The sequence below is a fragment of the Pinus tabuliformis genome, chromosome 9 (genome assembly GCF_031772625.1).
Source record: "Pinus tabuliformis cultivar Carrire ecotype Pingquan chromosome 9, CPIR1, whole genome shotgun sequence".
Classification (NCBI taxonomy): domain Eukaryota; kingdom Viridiplantae; phylum Streptophyta; class Pinopsida; order Pinales; family Pinaceae; genus Pinus; species Pinus tabuliformis.
In genome coordinates, this window is record NC_142307.1 from 739,893,320 (window position 1) to 739,915,339 (window position 22,020).

General features: G+C 32.1%; 1 long non-coding RNA gene and 1 pseudogene across 2 annotated transcripts; both read right to left on the bottom strand.

The window, feature by feature from the left end:
• Positions 1-10,158: 10,158 nt before the first annotated feature.
• LOC149150822 (uncharacterized) lies at positions 10,159-11,515 on the bottom strand. Of its 2 annotated transcripts, XR_016262941.1 has the most exons (3): positions 11,349-11,492; positions 10,985-11,290; positions 10,159-10,597 (listed from the first exon to the last, which is right to left on the bottom strand). It is a non-coding gene; the product is annotated as an uncharacterized LOC149150822 (long non-coding RNA). The 2 variants fall into 2 exon arrangements; XR_016262940.1 differs by having other exon boundaries at positions 10,985-11,515.
• A 2,549-nt stretch (positions 11,516-14,064) lies between these two features.
• On the bottom strand, positions 14,065-15,612 carry LOC149150823 (serine carboxypeptidase-like 50 pseudogene; annotated as a pseudogene).
• Positions 15,613-22,020: the final 6,408 nt, after the last annotated feature.

A 22,020-nucleotide genomic window follows, 5' to 3' on the forward strand; every position in this document is an offset into this window, starting at 1 on the left:
GGTGTTCTTCCAAACTATTCAATGAAATTATAAACATAGGGTTTTGAGTTGCCTTTAGTAAACAGTGCACTCTTAAACTTTCTTGCCATTAAACTCCAAAATTGGAAACTCCTTTGAAATTATCTTACTATTTAATTATCTTACTATTTGCTATTGAGTCCCAAAATTAGAAACTCCTTTGAAATTCCACTACCTCCAATGGCCCATTTTCCATCTTTTAAACTAACCAGTTACAACATTCTTAAAAGAGAGATGCTCAACCCCTCCAAACAAAACTTCATCTTTAAGACTCATAAATCACTCAAAAATTATAAACCTATAAATACCCTCATAGACCTGATAAGAAAAAAGCCGATTCCATATTTGCAACACTCATGGATGCTCATGGCTTGTTCTTTTTCGTGAACATTGATACATTTATTCAAACACCCAGTTATCGACATGTTTTTTACAAGCACATGTAATACCAAAATGAAGGTAGACTTCATAGTGGATTTGCATATGACAATGAAACATAACTAAATCTTAGTAGAGGAGGAAAATTTGAAAAAAAAAAATACATTTTATTACCGGAAATATCAAGAGTTTTGATAGTTGTGGAAAGGCTTTAGATTAGATTCAGGCTTCACAATTTAAGATTAGATTCCAGGGTTTAATTTTAAATGGCATATCATTTTAAAATAGATTGATAAACAAAAAGAGTTAAATGAATATTAGGGAATTATTTTTTTTATAAATAATAAACCAAGTAGAATTATTGGGAACCGTATATACATTTTATGGAATTTGTATATAATAATTGTTATTAGAGTTTAAGAAAGATTGCATATTTAAAATAGTTGTGTAGTGGGATCTATAAAAATCTTTTTATTTAGAATAGAGTTAAAAATAAAGTTTTAATGGACGATATCATCGTTTTGATGTTTACTACTAGACTTATCAGCGGAAAGTTTGACATTGGCAGTTCTATGGCTTTATGGATTGTTTCCCTTAGCTCTATGGCGATGGTGGTCTCTGATGTGCTCTATGGCATTCGTGGTTGGAAATGATGGTGACTCTGATGTTTTGTTAGCATTGTCTTTGTATTATGCTCTTCTTTGTTAATGTCGATGATATTTTTATGTGTTTTGTATTTTGTTTTATAACCATCTTTAGGCATGTTATCTTCTAAATGTTTTTATTAAAAAAAAAAAAGTTGCAACAAGTCTAGAAATGATTCAAGAAATAGATATGGAAATGAAGACAATTTGTGAATCATTTATAGAAATTTAAAATAGATTGAAAAGTTATGTAGGTGTAATAGAATAGATAGATATTATGAAAAAGGAGAGAAAGTATATTTGTGAATTAGATTACAAAAGTGTTAGATTAAATCTGGTAAGGGAGTCAAGTTGTCACCACAATACATGGGACCATTTAAGATGAGTGAAAGAATAAGATCTATCGCTCATCATCTTACATTACTATCATCTCTAAGTTAGATGAATTTTTTGTCTCTGTTTTGCATCATTATATTTTAAACTTTTCTCATGTCTTGATGTGAGACGATTCTAAGTTAGATGAATTTTTTGTCTCTGTTTTGCATCATTATATTTTAAACTTTTCTCATGTCTTGATGTGAGCTCGTCTCAGATGTCAGAGGATTAATGCTTGAAAGTTGAATAGAGTTGAATTGATTTGCCTACTAGACCAACAAAATCGATAGCTTTTGCATCATTTGTTTGAATAGGTAAAATTCCAATGGAATAGTTATAGTTTTGATTTATTACTTGGGAAAACATGAATAAGATGTGTCATTAATTTTGTAATTTTGAGATAAAGTTTCTTGATGAGAAGATGTGTGTAAAATCATTTTTTTTTATTTAATTTGACTTATATAAAGACATTATGGTTACAGTGTTAATCAATTGATTAACATATATATTTATGGAAGATATGATATAGACTATATATCTAATTTGATGTGATTATTATTTGATTTGTACATACATAATTTTTGGGTTTATGTTTTGATATTTTTCTAAGGCTATAGAATATTGGAAATGAATAGATGGTTATATGATGAAACTATTATGTTATATGATGTTACTAATAGTTTTTCATTTGCAACAAGAAAAACCACACATGTAAGTACTGAAGATTTAGTCAAAATACGTGGATCGAAGATGGGATCATGTTATTTACATACATATGACATTGCTTATTGTTTATTCAAGATTATTAAAGATGGGGTCATGTTATTTACATACATATGACATTGCTTATTGTTTATTCAGGATTATTAAATATGTTGATCGAAGACAGGGTCATGTTATTTACATACATATGATATTGCTTATTGTTTATTCGTGATTATTAAATACATATGATATTTCTTATTGTTTATTCATGATTATTAAATATGTTATTTGATATGTTGTCTCTAAGTGAGTATAAAGGCAAGAAAATATGTGTCAAATAAGATTACACAGGTTTTATAATGAAAATTGCAATTTTATCAAGCTTCCAAAAGCATGCGATGTCACATAAGTGCCATTAGGGAGAGGAAGTTTATGTTGCTTATTCTTTCCTACTAACCTTCTTCTTCTTGTGTAATAGGTTGAAAAACATATTTTCCATGTGACATAAGTGCCATTAGGGAAAGGAAGTTTATGTTGCTTATTCTTTCCTATTAACCTTCTTCTTCTTGTGTAATAGGTTGACAAACATATTTTCTATGTTTTTCCTTATGTTAACAAATATTTTATCTTACGTATGTTTTGTCTAAAGTTCACATATGTTTATGTTTTGTCTAAAGTTCACATATGTTTTATGTTTTTGTCATACGAATAAGTTACAATTTCAATACAAGACACTGTTAAGAGCCACCCACCCAATATAGTGTTAATTTTTATTTTTCAATGACCATTAGTCAATTAAATCTCAATCTCAGCCACACAATATGTTGCTCATCTTTATTTTTCCATGGCCATTAGTCTCACAAATGGTGAATGAGTTTGGTTAATTAAATCTCAACCATGATGTAGTCCCTATCATTGAAAAATGATAATGCTTATAGGAAATAAGTGAAAGGCATATAGGAGCATGACACCGTTGATATCATGCATTTGCATTTGAAAAGTTACCAGGGTAATATCTTATTAATCTTCCAAAAAGCTTCTAAAAGCATGCCAAGTGACATAAGTGCCATTAGGGAGAGGAAGTTTATGTTGCTTTTTCTTTCCTACTAACCTCCTCCTTATGTAATAAGTTGAAAAACATATTTTCTATGCTTTTCCTTATGTTACATATATTTTTCCTGAAGTTCACATATGTTTTATGTTTTTGTCATGAAGTTACAATTTCAATACAATTTAGAGCCACCCAATATAATGTTAATTTTTATTTTTCAATGGCTATTAGTCAATTAAATCTCAATCTCAGCCACACAACATGTTGCCCATATTTATTTTTCCATGGCCATTAGTCTTATAAATGGTGAATGAGTTTGGTTAATTAAATCTCAAATTTTTATTTTTCAATGAATCTCAATCTCAAGCACACAATATGTTGCCCATCTTTATTTTTCCATGCCCATTAGTCTCGTAAATGGTGAATGAGTTTGGTTAATTAAATCTCAACCATGATGTAGTCCCTATCGTTGGAAAATGATAATACTTCTAAGAAATAAGTGAAAATACTTGAAGAAAACAAGTGAAAGTGAAAGGCATATAGGAGCATGACATTGTTGATATATTTTTCCATGGCCATTAGTCTCATAAATGGTGAATGAGTTTGGCTAATTAAATCTCAACCATGATGTAGTCCCTATCATTGAAAAAGGATAATACTTATAAGAAATAAGTGAAAATACTCGAAGGATAAGATATTTGGGGTAATATCTAGTTTTTAGTATAGTGTAATTAAAGGATTGACATTTGAAAAGGCATTTAAATTACCAGGGTAATATCTAGCTTTTAGTATAGCGTAATTTAAGGATTGATATTTCAAAAGGTATTTGAAAAGTTACCAGAGTAATATCTAGCTTTTAGTATAGTGTAATTTAAGAATTGATATTTGAAAAGGTATTTGAAAAATTACCAGAGTAATATCTAGCTTTTAGTATAGTGTAATTAAAGGATTGACATTTGAAAAAGCATTTGAAAAGCATTTGAAAAGTTACCAGGGTAATATCTAGCTTTTAGTATAGTGTAATTGAAGGATTGACAACCTTATTACTCAGCCACACAATATGTTGCCCATCTTTAATTTTCCATGGCCATTAGTCTCATAAAATGATAATACTTATAAGAAATAAGTAAAAATATTTATAGGAAATAAGTGAAAGGCATAAAGGAGCATGACACGGTAGATATCATGCATTTGAAAAGTTACCAAGGTAATATCTAGCTTTTAGTATAGTGTAATTAAAAGATTAAAATGATAATACTTGTAAGAAATAAGTAAAAATATTTATAGGAAATAAGTGAAAGGCATAAAGGAGCATGACACGGTTGATATCATGCCATTTGAAAAGTTACCAAGGTAATATCTAGCTTTTAGTATAGTGTAATTAAAAGATTAAAATTATAATACTTATAAGAAATAAGTAAAAATATTTATAGGAAATAAGTGAAAGGCATAAAGGAGCATGAAACAATTGATATCATGCATTTGGAAAGTTACCAAGGTAATATCTAGCTTTTAGATAATATTTAGCTTTTAGTATAGTGTAATTAAAAGATTGACAACCTTATTACCATGAGCATGAGTGGTTGATATCATGCCATTTGAAAAGTTACCAAGGTAATATCTAGCTTTTAGTATAGTGTAATTAAAAGATTAAAATTATAATACTTATAAGAAATAAGTAAAAATATTTATAGGAAATAAGTGAAAGGCATAAAGGAGCATGAAACAATTGATATCATGCATTTGGAAAGTTACCAAGGTAATATCTAGCTTTTAGGTAATATTTAGCTTTTAGTATAGTGTAATTAAAAGATTGACAACCTTATTACCATGAGCATGAGTGGGAGAGACCATCAGCTTGAGGAGTTGAAGATATTGTATAGCTCTAGGTGTAATGTACTTAAAGACTTGTCAAGGTAATGTTTAGTCTTAATATAAGTATTTATAAAGTATTGTGTCTAACTCTAATTACACATTACCCAAATATTTGAAACTTTGAGTTAATTTGAATTCACTTGATATCATGCATTTGGAAAGTTACCAAGGTAATATCTAGCTTTTAGTATAGTGTAATTAAAAGATTGACAACCTTATTACCATGAGCATGAGTTGGAGAGACCATCAGCTTGAGGAGTTGGAGAGATATTGTATAGCTCTAGGTGTAATGTACTTAAAGACTTGTCAAGGTAATGTTTAGTCTTAATATAAGTATTTATAAAGTATTGTGTCTAGCTCTAATTACCCATTACCCAGATATTTGAAACTTTGAGTTAATTTGAATTCACTCTTAAGTTTTAATTTATCCATATAGCTTTGAGTTAATTTGAATTCACTCTTTAAGTTTTAATTTATCCATATAGCTTTGAGTTAATTTATCCATATAGCTTTGAGTTCACTTGAATTCACCCTTAATACTTTGAGTTAATTTGAATTCACTCTTAAGTTTTAATTTATCCATATAGCTTTGAGTTAATTTGAATTCACTCTTTAAGTTTTAATTTATCCATATAGCTTTGAGTTCACTTGAATTCACCCTTAGTATTAACTTTGTTTTAGTATCATGCATTTGAAATTTGTTTTAGTATCATGCATTTGAAAGGTTACCAGGGTAATATCTACCTTTTAGTATAGTGTACTTAAAAGATTGACAACCTTATTAAAAGATTGACAACCTTATTAGCACGAGGAGTTGGAGAGACCATCAGCATGAGGAGGTGTAATGTACTTAAAGACCTTAATGTACTTAAAGCCCTGTCAAGGTAATATATAATTATAAAGTTGTACTGATCATTCTAGCTCTAGTTACCCATTACCCAAATATTTGAAGCTTTGAGTTAATTTAAATTCACTTGAGAATTTAAAAGTTTTAGTTCACTTGAATTCACCGTTAGTATTAACTTTGTTTTAGTTTATCCTTTATATATGCATTTTATTTTAAAATTGAATAAATTTGCTTAAATATTTTCACTCCATATAGACATATCTATTTTCTATTTTGTAAGATGGAAGTAAGAATTCACTCCATATAGACATATATCTATTTTCTATTTTGTAAGATGGAACTAAGATTTTTAATTAGAAAGAGAAAAATATAAAAATTTTGAATATGATTAATAATCACTATTTTTCCTATTAAAAAATAAATAAAAAAAACAAAAAAATCTTTAATAAATACCCAAAGAGTAAATGGTTTGAATATGATTAATAATCAATATTTTTCATATTAAAAAAATTTAAAATATATAAAAAAAAATATTTAATAAATACCCCAAGTAAAAATAAGAAAAAGGTTCAAAAAAAAAACTTTAATAAATATCCAAAGTAAAAAGTTTGAATATGATTAATAATCACTACTTATATTAAAAATAAAAATAAAAATAAATTGAAAAAAAAAAAATCAGTAAAAAGTTTGAATATAATTAATAATCACTATTTTTCATTAAAAAAAATATTTATATGAAAAAAAAAAAATTAATAAATATCCGAAAGTAAAAATAAAAATATTTATATGAAAAAAATAAAAATAAAAATAAAAAATATTTATATGAAAAAAATAAAAATAAAAAATATTTAATAAATATCCGAGTCAAAAAAAAATCTATTAGTAAAAATTAGAAAAAAAAATTATGAAAAAATATTTGTACAGGGAGCACATATAACACATAAATGAGTCGGCCTGGAGTATGCCGTAAAACTGCTTCTGCTTGGCTAAGAGCTCGTCTTCCTCGGATGTAAGGAAACAGGTTAACGGCCCAAGACCCAGAGGCATCTGGCAGGAGTGAGAGCCTGCTCCCGATTACGGACCACCAGTAGGGTTATGTCAGGTGGCGTGGTTTTCCTATTTAACAGTGATGAGTCAAACCCAGCATTCGCGGATAGCAGCCAGAGATGGCTGTCCTCACTGTTGGTTTGACACCTGAGTTGATAGGTTTTACCACCTTCGGAAAAAAAAAAAACACATAAATGAGTATATAATATACACTTTTTAATTAAATAATTAGCATTTTATAAATGAAAAAATAAAAATACAAAATCAAATATCCCAAGAGTAAAAATAAGAAAAATTTTAAAAATAAAAAAATATAATAATAAAAATAAGAAAAAATGTATGAAAAATATTTGTGACATAAATGAGTATGAGTATGAGTATATACTAGCAATTGTATCAAATGTTGCAAAGGAAAATTTGCAGGTTATGGAATAAGAGTAGGAAATGCAACATAAATAAGAGTAAGAAAATTTTGCAGGTTATGGAATAAGAGTAGGAAATGCAACATATGGAATAAGAGTATAAATGGAATAAGAGTATAGACAAAGAGATGTGATATATTATCCAATCTAGATGTTGCCTAGTTTAGAATTATTTCCTTTGCAATATAAATTACTACCTCTAAAAACAGGGAATGAAATAGAATAAGAGTATAGATAAAGAGAGATATGATATATTATGGAATCTAGATGTTGCCTAGTTTAAAACTATTTCCTTTGCATTATAAATTACTACCTCTAAAAACAAGGAATGAAATAATTTTAGTTTAGAACTATTTCCTGTGCATTTGCTTTGCAATATAAAATACTGCCTCTAAAAACAAGGCATTTGCTTTGCAATATAAAATACTGATATAAAATACTGCCTCTAAAAACAAGGCATTTGCTTTGCAATATAAAATACTGCCTCTAAAAACAAGGAATGAAATAATTTAACTTTACAACAGATTTAATTTAACAGCCTAGTTTAGAACTATTTCCTTTGCAATATAAATTACTATTACTACCTCTAAAAACAAGGAATGAAATAATTTAACTTTGCAACATAAAATACTACCTCTAAAAACAAGGAATGAAATAATTTAACTTTACAACAGATTTAATTTAACAGCCTAGTTTAGAACTATTTCCTTTGCAATATAAATTACTATTACTACCTCTAAAAACAAGGAATGAAATAATTTAACTTTACAATAGCTTTAATTTAACAATAATGTTCCCTGGTTTAGAACTATTTCCTTTGCAATATAAATTACTACCTCTAAAAACAGGGAATGAAATCAAATGAAATGGCGGTAGCATATGGAATAAGAGTACAGACAAAGAGAGGTAGCATATGGAATAAGAGTATAGACAAAGAGAGATGTGATATATTATGCAATCTAGATGTTGCCTAGTTTATAACTATTTCCTTTGCAATATAAATTACTGCCTTTAAAAAAAGGAATGAAATAATTTTAGTTTAGAACTATTTCTTTGCAATATAAATTACTACCTCTAAAAACAAGTAATGAAATAATTTAGCTTTAAAACAGATTTTTTAATTTGAGAAATCTATATTCTTCTCAACAAAAACACATGATACAAGACCTACTAAAAAGCAAATGTAAATTTTTTTCTAAGTGAAGAGAAGGCTGGACATTGAATAATTGATCTAATAATGGAGCCATTACTAATTGTAGTTAAGAATGTTCTGAATAGGCCCCATTGTTGCAACGGACATCCTGCAGGTGAAAAAAAAATAAACTCACGAAATGCAAGTCCTTAAAAAATAGATTGCTGCCTCTTCATGGACAATATGCAAGATCCATATAACTTTCCGTTTCAAAATTGTAATCTGTTGTAATCTATTACAGCAAAATTATTGTAATCTGTTGTAATCTATTCCAGCAAAATTATTGTAATCTATTCTAGCAAACAATTTTGCGCTTGGGATTCTCTTACCATAAGTAAGAAACAACCTTATCTGTTTGAAAAATGAGAAGTAAAAATGTCGACAGAAGTAATTTTTGTGACATTTGCAAAGTTCAATACATAATTAAAAACAAGTTATAGAAAAATAAATAGTAAGTAGAAATAGTAAATTAAAATTAAATTATTTTCAAATATCAAAAATATCTAAAACTGGTTGAGGTAAGAAAAAAGTTCCAAAGAGAGAGAATTAATGTCTCCCTACAAGAAGAACTTTAAAAAAATAAACTGGTTGAGGTAAGAAAAAAAGGCCCAAAGAGAATTAATGTCTCTCTTCAAGAAATCTTCAAGAAAAACTTTAAAAAAATAAAGTAGTTGAGGTAAGAAAAAAAGGCCCAAAGAGAATTAATGTCTCTCTACAAGAACTTAAAAAAAAAACCGAAAACCGAAGGGCCCAAAGAGAATTAATGTCTCTCTACAGGAACTTTAAAAAAATAAACCGTAAAAAAATAAACTGGTTGAGGTAAGAATGTAAAAAATAAACTGGTTGAGGTAAGAAAAAGGGAACCAAAGTAATTTTGTCTCTCTACGAGAAGGAAGGTTGAAGGAAGGTTGAGGTAAGAAAAAAAGGCCCAAAGAGAATTAATGTCTCCCTACAAGAAGAACTATAAAAAAATAAAGCTATAATGTAATTTTTCCATAACAAAAACCACCAGAAAAAGAAAAAAAGTCAGATATACTTGTGCATAATCGAATTAATATTAAAAGTAAAATTATTGAAATTTTACTAAAAATAGGATATACTTGTGCATAATCAAATTAATATTAAAACTAAAATTATTGAAATATTACTCATATATAACCTTAAAAAGAAAAAGAAATCCAATAGAATTGATATTCTATTGATATTTCGTCAAATTATAAGTCTTTGATATTTCATTCAATTATAAGTCTTTACACTGAGTTTGCATGAAAAAAAAATTGTCCTCTAAACTGTTCAATCCTAATTCTCCTGTTCAATCCTAATTCTCTTTATGTGTGTGAGGGATGAACTTCCTATTGTATGGAGCGAGCCTTCAGTGTGAGGGATGAACTTCCTATTGTATGGAGCGAGCCTTCAAATAAACAAGTTTGAAGGCAGAAAAATTTGTCCTCTAAACTGTTCAATCCTAATTCTCTTTTATGTGTGTGGGGATGAACTTCCATCGTAATTCTTTATGTGTGTGAGGGATGAACCTTCAAATAAGCAAATAAATAAATATATGTCAAATAAACAAATAAATATATGCCTTCAAATAAACAAATAAATAAATATATGTCAAATAAACAAATAAATATATGTTTATAGAAGTAAATTTTGTGACAAACCTATATATTGATTTTTGAGGGCAAGGTTCTACACAAGCCTTCTTAGACAAACCGTAAGAGATACATTTCCATGTTTATAATCGTCTTTTCCTTCTTATCCTATAGTTCCGCAACACCATGCTGGTGCCAAGTGACTCATATTTTTTTCATTCTGGAGGTTTAAGATTAAACTACTCACTCATTAAGCTACTAACTCATTCAGAAGGCTCATTAAGAAGGTTGAGAAAGGTAGAGGGAAGAGATTTGCCTACTATATTATACATTTAAGACCTCTGCTACCGTTGCTTTTCCTGCTTGCTATCGATCTAACAGAAGGTATGCTTGCTTTTATTCTAGTGGCTATGCTGCTGATCTCTAACTGCTCGTGCTATAAGCTATGCTGCGTATGAAAAAAACAATAATATGGTTATTGCAAAGATTAGTTCGTCCTCAAATCTTCAGACAACAGTAGCAAATATTATACCATGAACTGACCTTATAAATCTCAAACAACAGAAGCAAATATTATAGCAGGATAAACCCCACAATGTTGCTCAAGAAACCACTTACTGTAGTCCCAGTTGTTATTTCTGTAGCGAAATAGTTAAAACATATATTGAATTTTGAGGGCAAGGTTCTACACAAGCCTTCTGAGACAAACCGTAAGAGATACAAACGAAAACAAACCCTGATGAGGATGTCTCAAATTCTTATAAATTCTTCTGTAAGTAAGAGAAACAAAGAATTAAGGGAAAACGAAAACAAACCCTGATGAGGAGTTAATCACCTGTTGAATATTTTAAAAGAGAGAAGGATAACCCGGAAAGGCTCGGGTCTCTCGTAGAATCCCATCGCCCTAGACTCCACTTCACACAGTTAACCAAGGTCCAAGCATACCTGAACCTCCTCTTCAAAAAACAGTGGAAACCTCCAAGAAATTAAAAAGGCCCTTCCGTTGAAGAAACAGTAGAAACCTCGAAGAAATTAAAAGGCCGGAGGAGCTGGTTCCAAGTACGGCTAAATCGCCTGTCAAAGTCGGTGGTGATCTACGGAGGAGCTGATTCGGCTGAATTTATCGTTGAAGAAAAAGAACCTAGACGGTGAAGAAGTTGAAAAGCAGGGGAATATGGAGTCGTTTTACGAAAAAGAACCTAGACGGTTGAAGAAGTTGAAAAGCAGAGGAATATGGAGTCGTTTTACGATTAAGCAGGAGTAGTCGGTGGTGATCTAACGCCCAATATTGTTTTATTCGCGTCTAACATCTCATCAAAAACTGCAAAACTGTACACGGTGGCAGTTAGGTGAGTTCATTTCAAAGAGAAACGCTTACAGCGTAATAAATATACCATATTTAATTACATAATTAGCATTTTATATAAAATGGATAAATATTTGTACAGGGAGCTACACATAAATGAGTATATATACAATTTTTAATTAAATAATTAGCATTTTATATCAAATGGATAAAATGCTAGATCTTCAAAAACTATATAAGAAAGAAAGAAGTATTGAGTTAAACCTGGATATTTGGATTAAGGGTTTAACTTTGTAGTTTAAAACCTAATTGACTTTTAACTGACTTTGTAGTTTAAAGACCTATCTTGATTACTAGAGCCTAATTGACTTTTGACTGATTTTGTAGTTTAAAGACTTGTCTTGATATTGATAATTGAGCCAAAAATATTGCTCCTGGAAAGCTTTTCTGAAATTGCAGAGATGGAAGAATTTTGCATTACCCACACCATTAGATGGGTTGGCAACATTAAAAATCTCAGCATTGAAAAGTTAAAAGCGAAGGCGGTGATCTTATTCAAGATATGGCAATTCCAATTTACTTTTCAGATTATGATTGTTGCTGGAGGGCCCTAGTCATATATAATTCATTTACGGCCTATTTTAATCTATGCAATAAGGGTTTGGCAAGGCTTCCATTTCCATCACCTCTAGAACTGAACCCCAAGCCCAAGCACAGGCCCAGGTCAGAAAACCATAAGTTTGCTAATAACATCTCCATGGAAAGCATAACTCGTTTAAAAAAATAGATCTAACTGTATTAAAGAACATAATTTATTCTAACAAATTGAATTAGTGCTTCTAGCTCTTGTCCTTGACTAGGTAAACCTTAAAAATGGAGGGTTAATTAAAAATATGAGAATCAACCAGTGACAGCCCTTCCACTTTCTAGATCATTAATTACTTTTGAATGTCTAGAATATGGTCACAAGAGCCTACTGCTCTCCTGACTTCAACTGAAAATAATGCTATTTATCACAGTTCCTTTGATCTTCAAAACTTTGGACTTTTATTTAAACTAAATTAATCATAAAATCACATATAACATAATTAATAACACTTTCCAATCACAAATGTAGGTAATAAGAAATTCTCTTAGGCGAAGAAGAAAAGCTACCAAAAAAAAACTGGGCACTGCATCCTCTGAAAATTTCAACATGCTACAGAACATCTACTTGCTTTAAGTTTCAGTTGCTATAAGTTTCAGGTCCCAGCGTTACCAGAAGTTTCTGATTTTTCCATCTAGCATAACTAAATAAGCAGCAATACATTTTGTAAAAAGTGTATGATGCTTAAGAGTTTTCATAGAAACAGCAAATGATTTGCTACAGCAAGAAAGCTCAAGTTATGATAAAGTCAAGTTAAGCCAATAGAATTGTATATTTTACAGCCAATCTGCCAACACTCGTTGGCCTTCTCAGTTACTACCAGTATTTCAGCATTTGCAAACAATTTTTGTCAACCCTATTTGCAAACCTATTTCAGCATTTGCAAACAATTTTTGTCAACCCTATTTGCAAACTTACACATCTGATACCCTCGATTTTAATAAACAATATTGCAGCATTTTAAAAGCAAGATTAAATTGTAGAGGAAGCCATATCATGTGGAGCCAAACAAAGGGATAATGATTCAAAAGAAATTCATGATAACTGCATTAACAAAATCTAGCATTTCAGGACACCAGCTTTCATGCCCAAATTAGTATCTAACAACTTATTTATATCTAGCATTTCAGGACACCAGCTTTCAGGCGCAAATGAGTATCTAACAACTTCATGCCCAAATTAGTATCTAACAACTTATTTATATTAGATATCATTTTCTCAAATTAGTATCTAACAACTTCATGCCCAAATTAGTATCTACCAACTTATCTATATTAGATATCATTGTTTGTGATTCCTTTTTTTGGGATTCAACTGCATTAAGTTATTCATCTATGACCATTTCCATGACAAGTATGACCATTTCCATGACAAGTAGTTCCGAGAAATAATCGTAACTGATAATATCACTGACTTATCAACTTGAGAGTCGTAACTGACTTATCACCTGATATCGATATTATCAACTGAGTGATAAGTGAAGATAAGTGGACTATTCGAAACTCATGAGAAATTAGTTAGTCAGGACTACCTTTCATGGTTCCATGGTCATAGATGAATAATAGATGAATGATAGTTCTGAGAAATAGTAGTAACTGACTTATCAACTGATATCGATATCAGGTATCACGTCATATCAACTGAGTCATATCAACTGAGTGATAAGTGGACTATTCAAAACTCATGAGAAATTAGTTAGTTAGGACTAACTCTCATGGTTCCATGGTCATAGATGAATGATAAATGAAATATGGTCATAGATGAATGATAAATGAATGACATAGATGAAAGACTTGAAAGACTTACTTAACGAACTGAGTGATAAGTGGACTATTCAAAACTCATGAGAATTTAGTTAGTTAGGACTAAATCTCATGGTTCCATGAGAATAGATGAATGATAAATAATGACATAGATGAAAGACTTGAAAGACTTAATTAACGACATAGATGGATGACTTAGATGAATGACTCAACGCAAATGATATCTAATATAATAATGCACTGCGAAAACCCTCACGCAATACTTAACTTATTTTGTAAGTGCAAATTAACTTATTTTGTAAGTGAAAATAAGTGCTGTGCATCTTAACTTATTTTGTAAGTGCAAATAAGTGCTGTGCATCTTAGGATGGAGATAAGACACTCAATTCTTGACTTCCGATTTTTTCAAAATACAGTTTAAAACCTGGCCGTGTCAAAGTTGCACTACTCAGAAAACCTGCAACTAGATAGCTGGTCTGCAATCCATTTCTCAACCATCTTCTGAGAATGAAGTCCTTGATCAGCTGAAACCTCATGACCAGCTCCTAGCAACACAACATGTGTCAGGTTTTTATAAGACCTCCAATGCCCAGCAACCTTATCGTTCACAACCCATATACTCCTTCCTGTGTTAAAAAACTCATTGGTTCCATACCAATTCATTGTTCTCATCCATTCTGTATTGCTGACAACTCCATCTTGGATATCATAATGGCCCTGATACAGCAAAACAGGAACCTCTTCCAGTACCTTCTCCACCTTCCATTTCACACTCTTCATTATATCATTTGCCATAATTCTGTGGACCCTGGGATTACAGGGTACCCACTCCACACCCTGTTCGGCATTCAGTGCCCCCTTCACTGATCTCTGGTTCAAGAAAGGTGCAAGGAAGTCCTTTCCATCAGGAGAGCAGTGGTAAGGAACACTCCTCCTCACATCCAAAGGAGTTGCAATACCACTCGCATTCTGAATCCAGTCCAACAAATCTTTCCTAGCCTTGTAGGCCTCAAACCACTCTTGTTTATGCATGAATTCCAAAACCCGTTCTGCCATTTCCTCCGCATGGGTTTTCTGGTTTCTGTCAATCAGCCCAAAATGGTATGCAACACTGGCATAGGTTTGCACCTGAATTTCTGGGTCTGTCAGCCCATTGCCAATCAGAAGCCCACCAAGACGGAATGGAAGTTTTGAGCCACCATAACCGAATGAACCCAATTCTGCATTCTCCATTGAATTATTTTTAGATTTCATTAAAATACAATGACCCAAAGCAGGAACATACTTACCTGCATAGCTCTCACCCGCCACAAACAAAAGGCGGTTACTGAACTCTGGAACTAAGCTGTAAAACTCCTCCAAAGCGGTATAGAGATGCTCTGCAACCTGGTTATGGTCGGTAGGGATGTCCTCGTCCTTCTCTGCTATGCTGTAGCCTGAACCCACTGGACTATCAATGAATAAAACACCGAATTTACTGTTCCATGGTGAGTCATTTTGATAGAGTTTGAGGTCTGACGAGATTTTCCAGGGCCCCAATTCGTAGAAATTACCATTCATGCTTGAGCAGCCCGGGCCCCTTGCAGCCATAGAATTATGGGTGTCTCTGCAATGGGCATATTGGGCTCTATTGCCTCATAAAATGCGTAGAACAATCTTGCTTCGGAGGATGCCTTCACATTTAAATACCCAGATCTCCATGGCAATGCTTCCTCTGGAAACACAAGCTGGTTGTCCTCTGGTTCTTTAAATATTGTTCATGGAGGTAAAGGTCCGTTCGCAGAATCCATCGTCATCGCTAACATCAGTATCCTCAGCATTGAAATCACCTTCGCGATTGCCATAGATATTGGCAGGTTTGTTCAGCCCGAGTCCGTCCTCCTTTCTCGGTGCTTTACAGAGGACAGCAGTAGGCCGAGCGAGGAAGTGCTTGTCGCATTGGAGGTATTGACACGTCTTACATACTCTGTCTTGCAGGTTGCCACGAAAGGGTTGGAATGTATTTTAATCACTCTAGGCATTTCCCCTGCGCCAGCTAACAGATTGTAACGAAACGTTTTGGTTTTAACTCTAACAGTCTTAAAATGCTTCCCCTGCTAAAACGATTCAATCTCACTGAATATCTTTGAAGGCTGTAATTCGGCATTTTTTTGGCGTTTGGAATTTAACGATAAAAATTCTCACTAAATGCATGAATCAATGAACCAATTATGCACTAGGAGCCAAAGGGATGCAAGATAATGAAATACTTAAAACAAAGTTGTGTGGATGATTTGGGCATCATTGATTTTGGAGGTCATTATGTGTTACATGTTTTCATTATTAGTCAAATCCTCTTGACATTTTGACTCTCACATTGAGTTTGACTAATGAATTTCATTCTGAGTAATGATGTGGTTTACTATTTTGTCACTTGCTCATTGCCTTGCCACTTGGTCTGGTCATTTTGTAGGGTCACCACCTCACCATCCTTGATTTTTCAAAACACTACCAGCACCAAAAGCACACTTTGAAGCATCCATTGAAGGACCAACTTCTCTTTGCTCAAAACCAAGAGAGAAAAGGGTGTTTGGTGAACTCTGGTTGGTGTCGGTCCGCTATCCCTTTTCTCAAGCAGGTAGGACTTAGGACCAGAACATACTTTGCCTATTTAACGGAAGGCAATTGATTCCCAATTTATTACAATGTTTTTCTTTGTACATGTCATTAGAGAACTATGAAGTTTTCAATCTCATCAGTGGTCACTCTAATGACTATAGTAAAAATATGGCTTATACCTACACTCTCAAGCAAAGAAATGTACTTTATCATGATATTCATTAGGATATTTTATGGTGTTTAATAGATACATTTTGTTTAATTAATATGGGTCAATATTTTTATATATTAAAAGAATTGTCTGAGAGTAAGATGATTATATTACACCGGATTGTAAATATTTTGATTTTATTGTAAAAAAAATTAGCGAAAACACGATTTTTTTGGCCTAGCCATTATTTGTTGATTTAACCAATATTGTGGTGGTATCTTAATTTCATCAATATTTACCAATTTTTACCCATATTTTCTCATTGTTTTCAACATTAATCATTTCATTTTAATAGTTATCATCACAAAATATCTAATAAAAATATATTGAAATCCGAAATCTATACGATGGATGAGGGTTAGATTTTTTGGATTTATTAAATTATTATTTTCTAGTTATGCATGTAATATATAAAATGTGGAAAAATAGAGAACAGATAAAACAATCACTTGCTAGCCACAATAACACCAAGAGATGACATGGGAAACCCTTTTGGGAGAAAACACACAGAAGGTGAGGTTACTCTACTCTATCTTTTTCTAAATGGAAATGGTACAACTACAAAAGAGTGAGACATGTGGCCCATGGGCTGCTACAAAACACAAACCTTCTCCATTTCTCCCCCTCTCTCTATCCACACTCTTCTACTCTGCTCTACTATGGAACAAAATGCATTATAATAGAATCAAACCCCTTTTCCTCCTAGTGGTCTGATTATAACACAACCTGATAGCCAACTCGGGGTTAAATTTGACCCTTTAAACCGTCAATATGAGTTAAAAACCTTTCTTGAGTCTTCTTCATAGTGCCCACATGGCTAGCCCCTTTTCCATGAGTAATGGGAGCTAACATGGCATCCTCTCGAATTATGGTGGTCAAGCACGATAAGTCAACTTTCGAGAGGCATAACTTTTGCACACAAACTTTGATTGACATGATTATTTCACCATTGGAAATGTATTCAAGTTTCAAATAGCATCAACGGGCACACCGATTAAGTAGCAAAGATTTAGCCCAAAAAACTGCCATTTAATGCCTCGAATTGGCCCTAGAAGTTTTTTTATGCTAATTTACCAAACTGGACCTTGCCATTGAAAATTCTCATGTAAGTTGATTTATCTTATTTTCCACCTTAAAAGCATCTATATGGATGAAAAATAATATAATGATTCAATCCAGATCATATATCTCCACGTTGGGACGCTTTTGATTCTCAAAAGTTTTTATTGAACGAGGTGAGGAAAATTTTCCTCTACCTTCTTCCTAGAGTAACATTTAGCCTTGCTTGGAATTTGTCCCATCAATGATGTCTCTAGACCTCTTCCATAAAATTGTATCCTCTATCAACTTTGCATGAGCATATGATGTTAAGTCCCCTATAGAAGGTAGTACCTACTTTTCTTCTTGATCTGATGTTAAGCCCTATATAAGCCCCATGTTAACCCAAAAGACCCGATTTGCATTATGGTTAATATGTTTTCCTTGATGGCAACCTACTTGATATGTATGTACTTGATGTCAATAATGATAATATGATGATTGTGGAACTCATGTAGATTTTTAAAAATGCTGCAGGAGGATATGGATAGAGAATTGACAAGTCAGTGACAGTTGGATGACAAAAGTACAAGTTTAAGAAAGTATACGCGGTTCCTGTGAAGAAGGGTTGTGTACATACACAAGTCCTATGAGTGAAATTTGCGTACATAATTTGAACCATGGTAATATGGATACCAAGGGTCATTACCATGCTATTGGCCCATAGTAATGGTTGTGGCAACGATTATTTGATCCCGTAAAAGAATACTAATGTCTTTACTAAAGGATTTACCTAAGGTATTGGCTAAGACTAAAACTATATAAGGAGATGGTGATCAAGGTGTTGTGTGTGCAAGTGATGGGTTTTTTTTGAATGATTTGATATGGAATAGGTGTGCACCAGAAAGCAAGGAGATGACTCAGATCTGAAAGATCTAAAGATATGTTTAAATATGGTTGATTTATTTACTTGTTGTAAATGTCTAAGTAGCTAATAATGATATATCTATTATGGTAGTATGATCTGCATATAACTATGTATGGGTATAATAGTATGTCAAGATTTGGTTTTGACGGATGATTTGATTTGCAGCGAAATTTTTCAGATTTGTACACTAGTTTGATGTTGGATAGTTGTGTATATAAACGCAATTGGTTATGTATGGTCGCGTATAAATTCTACGAATTTATTTTTTATCTTGAGATAATATACACAGGTGTTATGCATGGTAGTCATGTACATACGCTGATATGTTTCATGGATGTCGTGTATATTTTCTATGCTTTTGCAGTGTGGCTTGATGATGACATTTGATGAGTTCTCCTTTGTTTGTTGTTGAACCTTAATGATGTCTCTATCTTAATTATTTGTGTTTGAGAGTGTTGATTGGGTTGAATGTGGAATGGAATATTGATTGGTAATGATGTTACAACTTGGTGATCTGTGATTGGTTCAGTGATCTATGATTGGTTCAGTACTTGATTCATTGGTTGGTTCAATGTTACAGTGATTCAGCTAGCTAAATGATTATGTGTCGATAATATGAGATATGTACGTAGGTGTTATATGGAGGAAGCATGTATATATGCAAGTTTTATTCTGAACAATGGCATATACAATTTGAAGTTAAATCTGGTCATGGTTTTCAGTGCTGCTAGTTGATGACAATTGATGGGTTTTGTGTACTTGTTATGATGACTTGATTTGGATGGTTTATATCTGTTATGGATTGGTTTGATTTGGTTGCAATAGTTGATTGAGATTCAGTGATTGGTTTGTTGATGTTACAGTGATTCAGTTGGTTTAGTGATTGGATGATTTGATTCAATATATGGTTTTAGAATTATTACTATGGTTTGGGCTTAATGTTGGAAGTGGGTTCAGTGTGAAAATATGATGAAAAGTGGCCTATGGGTTTTTATGTTTTGTTTCAGGTGGATCCAGTATGAAATATTATGAAATGTGGTCCACGAAGAGTGTTAAGGGTTGGAGCCTTCATTAATGGAGTCAAAGCTTCCTTCCAATGGTAGATGGTAAATTTGTTCAAAGCATTAAATGAAAAGTTAAAGTGAGTTAAAAATACTAATTCACGCCCCCCCCCCCCCCCCCCCCCCTCCCCCCCAATATTTTTCCTAAAAATTGGTATCAGGGAGGTCCCTTAGAAGAAGCTTGATCGCTTAAAGGGAGATCCATCAAGATGAGCAGTCAAGAGGGAGTATCTTCTATCAGGCCACCCTTATTTAATTGAACTAATTTTGTATTTTGGAAAGTCAGAATGAGAGCATATTTGTAGGCACTAGGAGCTGATGTATGGGCAATTGTTGAAGGTGGATATCAATGCCCATCCTCTATTCCCACATGTACTGCAGGAAATAAATAATATGAGATCAATGTAAAGGTTGTCAACGTTATCTTGGGAAGTTTGGATAAATCTGAGTTTGTGAAAGTCATTCAATTGAATACATCAAAGGAAATATGGGATAATATTTTTCAAAGCTATGAAGGTGACACTAAGGTAAAAAGTGCTAAACTTCAAACATATATAATTCAATATGAGGCCCTTAAAATGCATGATGATGAAAGTATTACAAGATTTTTCCTTAGAGTAGACGAGATTGTTAACTCAATGAAAAATATTGGTGATGAAATAAAGGACACTATTGTTGTTGAAAATATTTGAGATCATTAACCCCAAAGTTCAATTCCAAAGTCTCTGCCATTGAAGAAATGCGGGATTTGAAGAATCTCTCTATGGAACAACACTTAATTGAAGAATAAGCTAACTAAATTGTGAGTTTTCTTCTTATACGCTGTTTTACTTCGTCACAGTGGCGTGTACACGCTGGTTCACTTAACTGAAGTAGCGTATATGTTTCTGAGCATTTAAAAAGTTTGATTAATCTGATAATACTGATTCACCCCCCTCTCAGTATTATTTCCAACAATCCTCTATTCCCACATGTACTGCAGGAAATAAATAATATGAGATCAATGTAAAGGTTGTCAACGTTATCTTGGGAAGTTTGGATAAATCTGAGTTTGTGAAAGTCATTCAATTGAATACATCAAAGGAAATATGGGATAATATTTTTCAAAGCTATGAAGGTGACACTAAGGTAAAAAGTGCTAAACTTCAAACATATATAATTCAATATGAGGCCCTTAAAATGCATGATGATGAAAGTATTACAAGATTTTTCCTTAGAGTAGACGAGATTGTTAACTCAATGAAAAATATTGGTGATGAAATAAAGGACACTATTGTTGTTGAAAATATTTGAGATCATTAACCCCAAAGTTCAATTCCAAAGTCTCTGCCATTGAAGAAATGCGGGATTTGAAGAATCTCTCTATGGAACAACTCCATGGAATCTTGACAACTTTTGAGATGAGAAAATGGGATGCATCAGGTATTAGAGAAGTAATATTCAAAGCCACACATAAATGGAAAGAAAAAGAAAATCCTAATTATACATGCTACATTTCAGATGAGGAAGAAGCAAATTTCGTGATAAAGTTGCAAGTGGGAATTGATAAATTCAAAGGTAAGCTTCATTTTAAATGTTTTTCTTGTGGAAGAGTAGGTCATTATGCATCCAAATATCCATATAAAGAAAATAATGATAAGAAAGAAAGTACAAAGGATGTTGACAAGAAAAATGTCAAAAAGAAGTTTTTTGCCAAGAAAAGTTTCTATTCTAATGAAGATAGTCAAAGCACATCTGATGATCAAGAAGATTTAGATTCAGATTCTAACAATTGTTATCAACTACTTATGGTTCTTGAAGATAAATTAATTAGTGAATCAGATAGTTGTGAAGAAAATAGTTTAATGAAAGCCTTGAAATAAAATAATAGACTCAGGAATGTAAACAAAGAACTGGAAACAAAAGAAAGTAGTATGGTCAAGGAAATAAACATGTTAAGAATGAAATTGGAAGCAACCAATAGAAGAACATAAGTCTTAGCAAAGCAACTTCAAGAAAAGGAAAAGCATAGCGAAAAAATAGAATCCAAAGTTGTGACTCGAAGGGAAGATTATGATAAAATCAACAAATGGGTAAAGGCATCTAAATCTCTAGAGAATATTATTAATGAACAATTTACTCCTCTAATCAAGACAAACATTGGATACAATCACATGGCTTTAGATACACAATGTGATGACAAAAACCAACATAATGTTGTTCAAAAGAAAATTGAATCAAGTCACACATCTGAAAGGAAATCTCCTAGATCAAAGTGAAGCCCAATCCTTAGGAATAAAGGATGGTTTCATGGATATTGTTTTTCTTGTAACTCATTTGG